Source organism: Triticum aestivum, chromosome 7A, assembly GCF_018294505.1.
Source record: "Triticum aestivum cultivar Chinese Spring chromosome 7A, IWGSC CS RefSeq v2.1, whole genome shotgun sequence".
In the NCBI taxonomy this organism is placed as follows: Eukaryota; Viridiplantae; Streptophyta; class Magnoliopsida; order Poales; family Poaceae; genus Triticum; species Triticum aestivum.
The window spans coordinates 697895666-697902458 of record NC_057812.1 but is presented as its reverse complement, the minus strand read 5'-3'; the positions used below and the strand labels follow the sequence as shown (position 1 = coordinate 697902458).

At 44.8% G+C, this 6793-nt stretch overlaps 1 pseudogene; it reads left to right on the top strand.

The window, feature by feature from the left end:
• The first annotated feature begins 1325 nt into the window (after positions 1 to 1325).
• Positions 1326 to 2548, top strand: LOC123151883 (uncharacterized; annotated as a pseudogene).
• The last annotated feature ends 4245 nt before the right edge of the window (positions 2549 to 6793 follow it).

Sequence of the window (6793 nt, the reverse complement as noted above, 5' to 3'; positions counted from 1 at the left end):
GCTCGCTTCTGATGAGTTCATCCAAACCTCGTCAAAAGCTACCCGCCTTGGTACTGCCTGCCCCGCATTCCCCGTCTCGAGCTCGTGTTCCGTCTAATCGACCGGGGGTGAGCGAAAAGCCTCCTTCCCCCCTTGCCCTTGACAAGGCTTGGACTTGCCTCCCAGCCATGTCATCGCCGGGTCTATTCGGCCTCGGAGCTTCATCGTTATTCCTCTTACCTTCGAGAAGGCTGCACTTGGAGAACGTGATTGAAGTCTGAAAAAATTATATACGGGTGGGGAAGACGACATGCTCGGAATGGGAGAGAGAGGGGTGTTTCAAGTTGGTTGCTGGAGGGGAAAAGCCTGATTTTATAAGCCCAAAAAATTATAGTCCAAATGCAAAGAAAGAAAGAAAAAGACCCAGCCGCCGTTCAAACAATAGAAAAGGACTCGGCCGAGTCAATATCCTCCCTCTCTAAGAAAATTCCCCATCCCTCTCCCTTGGAAGACCTAATTTTTCCTCACTCCTCTCCCCGCGGCCGTCCTGTCCCGTGGATTCCAGATCGAGGTCGCTGCGCTGTCCACACCTCGCGCAATGGTCTCCTGGTCGAGCTCCCCTCCGTGACAGGGTGCGGGGGAGCACGGCCCCTCTGGGGTTTGACCCGCCGCCCTCGGTCACTTCCCGCCTCCGTCGACCTTCTCCGCCGCCTTCCTCCACGACGAAGGTCAGCAGCTTCGCCGCCCAAACTGGTCGCCGTCCCTATCTCTTGTCCGATGTTTTCTCTTGCCCTGCGCCATCTGCAGATTGCGCTGAAATCTCCCTTGTATTCGTGTCAACAGGCGATGGAGCACACTGACGCTGCCGATATTGCTTGTCGCCGCCGCCGCTAGACTCGTCTCGCCTCGCCTGGGCGGCCTGTCTCTTAGGGTAAACTCGCCTCGCCTTCCTCGTGATTTTACTTGTCTTTTTAATTGGAGCTGGTCTGAAGGAGTTAGCCATAGAGGCGCGTCTTACCTCTTGGCACTAAGCTTGCCTGGTCTTTTCAGTTGACCTTTTGTCTGATACTTTCTCCTGCAGATTGAGCTCAAATCTCACTTGTACTTGTGTCTACAGGCGAGGGAACACACCGACGCTGCCGATTTTGCTTGGGGGCGCCTCCACTGGACTTTCCTGCTCGTGGCGGCCTGTCTCCTAGGGTAAGCTCGTCTCGCCTTCCTTGTGTATTTTACTTGCTTGTCTTTTTATTTCGAACTGGTCCGAAGGAGTTAATCGTGGAGGCGGGTTTTCAGCTTGCACTAAAGCTCGGCTTGTCTTTTCAGTTGACTGGACTCGACGGAGCACGATGCCAGACAAGAAAGGTGCAACCATGCTTGAGGACCTGCCAGGGGAGATTATGGACATGATACTCACCCGATTGCCCTCCAAAGACGTCGGCCGCTGTCGAGTTGTCAACACTTCATGGCGCAGTGCCACATCCACCCCCAAATTCATGCTCGAACACCACTGCCGACAGCCGTTGGTTCCCATTGTCGATGCGCGTGGGCGGGCTGTCAGTCATGTCGTCTTTGGTGACGTCGGTGGTGGCACCTCCAGTCAAGAGCTCTGGCCCTTGGTCCGGGAAGGCAATCTCAGTTTCACTCTCAAAGGCTCCTGCGATGGCTTCTTGATTATCTACCATCACACGCAACCCAATTTCTTCATCTGCAACCGGTCACCCGCAAGTATGATATCCTACCGCAGCCTCAAGGGCAATTCAACTTCGTGATTGGTTTCTACCGCCACCATCCAACTGGAGAATGTAGGGTGCTCTGGTTCTCTCAGTCACATGACTCGTCTAAATCCAGCGTATATGTCCTCACAGTGGGATCTGACAAGCCAAGGCGCATCATAGTAAAAATTCCAACGGTCTCATTGCCTTCTGTGGAAAATAGCATAATGAATGAGGTGCACTTTTCATCTGGCTTTTCACCACCAGTCCACCACCGTGGCAGCCTGCACTGGTGGCTTTCTGGTTCCAGTGACATCATGGGAGGATCTGCAGACATTATTGTGTTTGACACAAAAGCCGAGTCATTCCGGTGGATGCGCAGTCCTGGCCAGCATTGCCCTAATAGCATGCTGTTTGATATGAAAGGGACGCTTGCATTCTGGGCCGGCTCGACTCCTGCTAGTTTCTCCACTATGGATGTCTGGGTGATGCAAGATTACGAGGCACAAATCTGGGCTTTCAAGTATCGGATCCAACTGTCAACGGTGGAGGCATCACGTCAACTTTATTTAACTTCTTACAAAAAGAAAAAGAGAACACCAATTCATTCAATGGTGCAGTCGTTCAATGATATGGCTGTGTTAAATGAGCGTGAGCTACTGGTCAGGTTCAATGGCAAACATGTGTTGCACTGTGACGTTGATGGCAAATTCTTAGGTTTGGTTAAAATTGGTAAGAATCAACATTGTATGCGGCTTGCTCATTACCGCCTCCAGGAGAGCATTCTTCCAATTCCGTCCCATGAGATGCATCAAGGTTAAGACGAGGAGGCTCCGTTCTCCACAGGGCGCATCTGAATGTTCAAGGCTCCTGGTTTGCTTTGCCCTGATATTTAGAGCATGTCTTTTGTTCTTAGCTCTTCTCACTTGTCATAACTACCAGTAGAATATGTCATTTTGGATGGATGCTGTAGCACCTGCGATGTCATCACTTGGTGGTTGTTATTATGTCTTGAACTTTTTCATACTGTTCTGGACTATGGTGTATGAATCTATGGTATTAAAACTCCTTATTACCGTTCCTCCCTACCTCCCATATATACTTAGTTTTGGCATGGTTAAGACATGGCTATGTGCTCGTTGGCTGTTAGTTTGATCTCTGAGTTTCAGTGTGCGATTTGCTCTCCCTCCAGGCTGGACCTGCTCTTTGTGTGCATATAGCTATGTGTATTACGACGTTTCACTCAGCACAGTTTTTTGCCTGACTGTCACTTCAGTGCTGTTGTGATTGGAGAATTAAACTTAGTACCCTGGTCATGTGTTGTGGGTACTACTGCTGTTGTTTGTTTCCATATTTTATGTTTTCTTAGTGGAAGCGAATACTAAGAGATAAGGTCACTTTGGCAGATTTAAGATAAGAATGGTCACCTCTCTTTCCATGTGGAAAACCTAGTGAACTTCACTGGCTATACTATTATGCCATCTGGATTGCTTTTATCCACTCAAACTGCAGCTCTGCTTCCAAAATTTAAGCAAATTACCTTACAGCAAATGTGATCATTCAACTAAGGAAGTGCGCCTATTTAAAGAAAAATTCAAGACATTCATTTTTTTTGCACACATGAGCATAGGATTGCTTCAATCGGTCTTACAAAACTAAGTAATATTGTGCGCAATAGGTGCAAACCTCCAATTCCATTTGCATGAAAACTGATCTCAACCGTACTTAACTATTAGCAAACAAACTACAGACCAGCTTGAACTTACCAACTAGGGAAACAGCTCTTTGCATAGAGCTAAATAGAAAGTCTAAAGCAAAAAAAAAAAAACAGCTTATAAGTTACTCATTCTAGCAGCTTCTGTCTCCCATCAGGTGGTAAATTCAGACACCTCTTGCTGCACATTTGTTTGGCGGTAGATGCTGCATTTTTCTGTACTTTGGTTTACGAGTTCCAGACCGAGAAGGTTATCAATGAGGAATCTAGAAAAAATTATCCTGAAAATGGATACAATATCTGGTTTTCCATAATGACCTGATGGCTAAAAGTTCCTACTTCTACCATCGAACATAGCACCCATCTAAATAACTCAGCCGTGTTTGTGCCTTAAATTCAATTAGGAAACACATTTTATTGTACACCAGTCAATCTTTGCCACCACACGGTACAAAAACAGATGACCTAAAAATTCGTTTTTCTACACGTAACAGACATTTGTCGCTCCCTATTCAGCTCCTTTTGTGCTATCTCTAGTTAAAATAATATTTTGGAATGATAGCGATGCAAACACACCTTACCTATTGGAGTTACATAGGGACACCACATTTCATAAAAGTATAGTTTACTTGATTAGCTTTAAGAATTGCATATAAAGAGTTAACTCTAAGAACACCATAACTAGTTAGCTGCTAGCTTCTTGATGTGGACACAGGGCCTGTCCTGAGATTTTGGGAGCCCGGGGCGAGACTAAAACTCGGGGCCCTTAACATGTCTGCCATAACAATAAAAATGAATATACGTATATATGAAATATTTATCGGTAACACTTAAAATCCATCTAAAATTAGTATGCATATCAAATAATTTATACATATTACCTTAAAATTTTCTTCTAACAATCCTCGATGCAAAGTCAATTATGATGGGGTCGATGTCAATATTATCCAATAATTTCTTCTTGATGCATATCAATTGTTGCCGAATCATTTAACCTCTCTGAACCATTGTTTATCTCAAATAGTTCTTCAGCAATTTCAACTTTGGAAGCTAGTCACAAGCATAGTAAATAAGATGTGATAAGGAATGGAGATATTAGGGTAACAATCAACTTCTTGGACATGCTAAAAAATCTCCATAGCTCACATTACACCATCTGGCAAAGTTAATTTTATAGTCTTCAATTCAAGAATAAGATCACATACCTCAACATCTCATGAACCATCAAGAGAGAAAGTTTCTAGAAATTTTGTGCATCACTCTTCAAGTTCAATATCATGCGACTTCATGGTCCGCCCGAGCAAATATAATCCGAATATATATCTTCAATCACCATGAGTTCTTTAAATCTACCTTTCAAAGAAGTGATCGCCATATCAACAAAACAAAAGAAGAAATACTTAACTTCCCCCACAAAATAAGAGAAATATTTAACTTGAAAAGCCTTCTCAGCTTCTAGGATTTCTTCTTGATAATCACTTTCGCCATACATATTTCCGCACTGTGATTGTACATGTCATCCACAACTTTCTTCCTTCTCCTTTTATCACTACCAGATGGACACTTCCTCCCGAACGGCATGATAAGACACAATGTTGAAAATAAATATTAGAAAATACATCAATTGACAATTGTCAAACGGTCCGATGTGCCGGCTGTTCATCTAGGACACTAGGAAGTAGGAACTGCGGTATGAAATATAAGATATGAGATATACTTTAGTACACAGGATTTTCAGCACCCGGGTGCCCCTATACCCTCTATGCTCACCCAGAGGGTCGAATTGTTGATGGACAGAGAGCAAAGTGATGTTGCGCTGGCCGCCGGGGAAATGAAATCGGCGGACTACCTGACTGAATTAGAAAGGAAAAATTGATTTAGGGGAAAATGCAAAAGGAGCGCCATACGCACAGTCGCAATTAGCCAAGAGGCAAGAGACAACCGTCAGCGGCCGCTGGCAAATTGGAAAGCGCTGCATGAATGCGTGCGTGATGGAACGGAAGGGGATCAATCAGTTCCTTCTATTGCGGAGTGCACGTACTAACCTAAGGAAAGAATCGGAACTTCCTTCTTTTTCTACGTGCATGTACTAATGAACGAATCGATCGCTGGCTCATCCTCCGTGACTCACTGCGTGCGAACGTTCCGTTGGGCCATAGGCCATAGCATGCATGTATACCGGGGGAGCTAGGGGCCCCTCGATTTTGGGGCCCCGGGGCGGCCGCCCCCTGCCCCTCCCCAGGGCCGGCCCTGTGTGGACATCCGAAATGCACCTATATTGGTCATCTATTTATGAAAATACACATCTACACTAAATTTGGTAACAAAAAAAGGTACTCCAATCCAATATGATCTGAAATGCATTATGTTGGTAGTTGTCTGTCCAATTTACCAAAAAGCGCCAACGTGGCAGCCTCAATTATTACTATTTTATCCTCTCATCTTTGTCTCATTATATTTTTTTTCAAAGGCAACGTGCAAGTATACATGTGTTAGTCGATATATTAAATATTTCTTCCCGAATCAAGGCTGAAAATCTACATGGCAAGAGTGATACATTGAATTCTACATGTGCAGCCTGGTGATCCGCAAGCTGCTCGCATGCCTATTCCTCTATTGTATAATTTCATATGTGGCCTCTACCACCACAGGTTAAATGGGGAATGTCTTAACAGTGGGATATAACGAATGGAGGAGCATCAAAGTCATACTGTCGTCGACTAAACTGGACCGTCCGGGTTTGTTAGCCGGTAGACTGTGTTGTCCGACGTTCCACAACCATGGCAACCTGCACTGGAATTGTTATTGGTTTGATTTTCACATTACGTGCCCTAGACGTATTCTTGTATTTGACACAGGTACCGAGTCATTCCAGTGGATGCGTGGTCCTTCCCAGGTGCGCTGCTTTGCTGAGTTGTTCGACATGAATGGGACACTGGCTGTGTGCAGCAAACCGGTTCAGCAGTATCCGGCAACAACTTTTGATATCTGGCTAGTGCAGGACTATGAGGCCGAAACATGAGTCTTCAAGTGTCGGATTGACCAGTTTGCTTTGCCCATGGAATCACGGCATGTATTTTCTCTTAGCTCTTCTTACTTATTAGTACTACTAGTAGAACATGTCATTTTGCAGCTACGCTATTCATGCTTATTGTAATGTCTTGAACATCTACGTAACTTTCTAAACTATGCAGTATTGTTCTATGTGTTAGAAATTCATTATTGTGCCTCCCTGGCACCCAAATTTACTGTAATTTTGTTACGGCTATCTTTGGTTGAGATGCAAGAATTGTTATCACGTGGCTCATCCGTGCGCTGTTAGTTTGACGTCTGTTTCTCACTGTGCAATTTGGTTATAAGTATTAAGTTGTGCTTGCTTTTTGCGAGC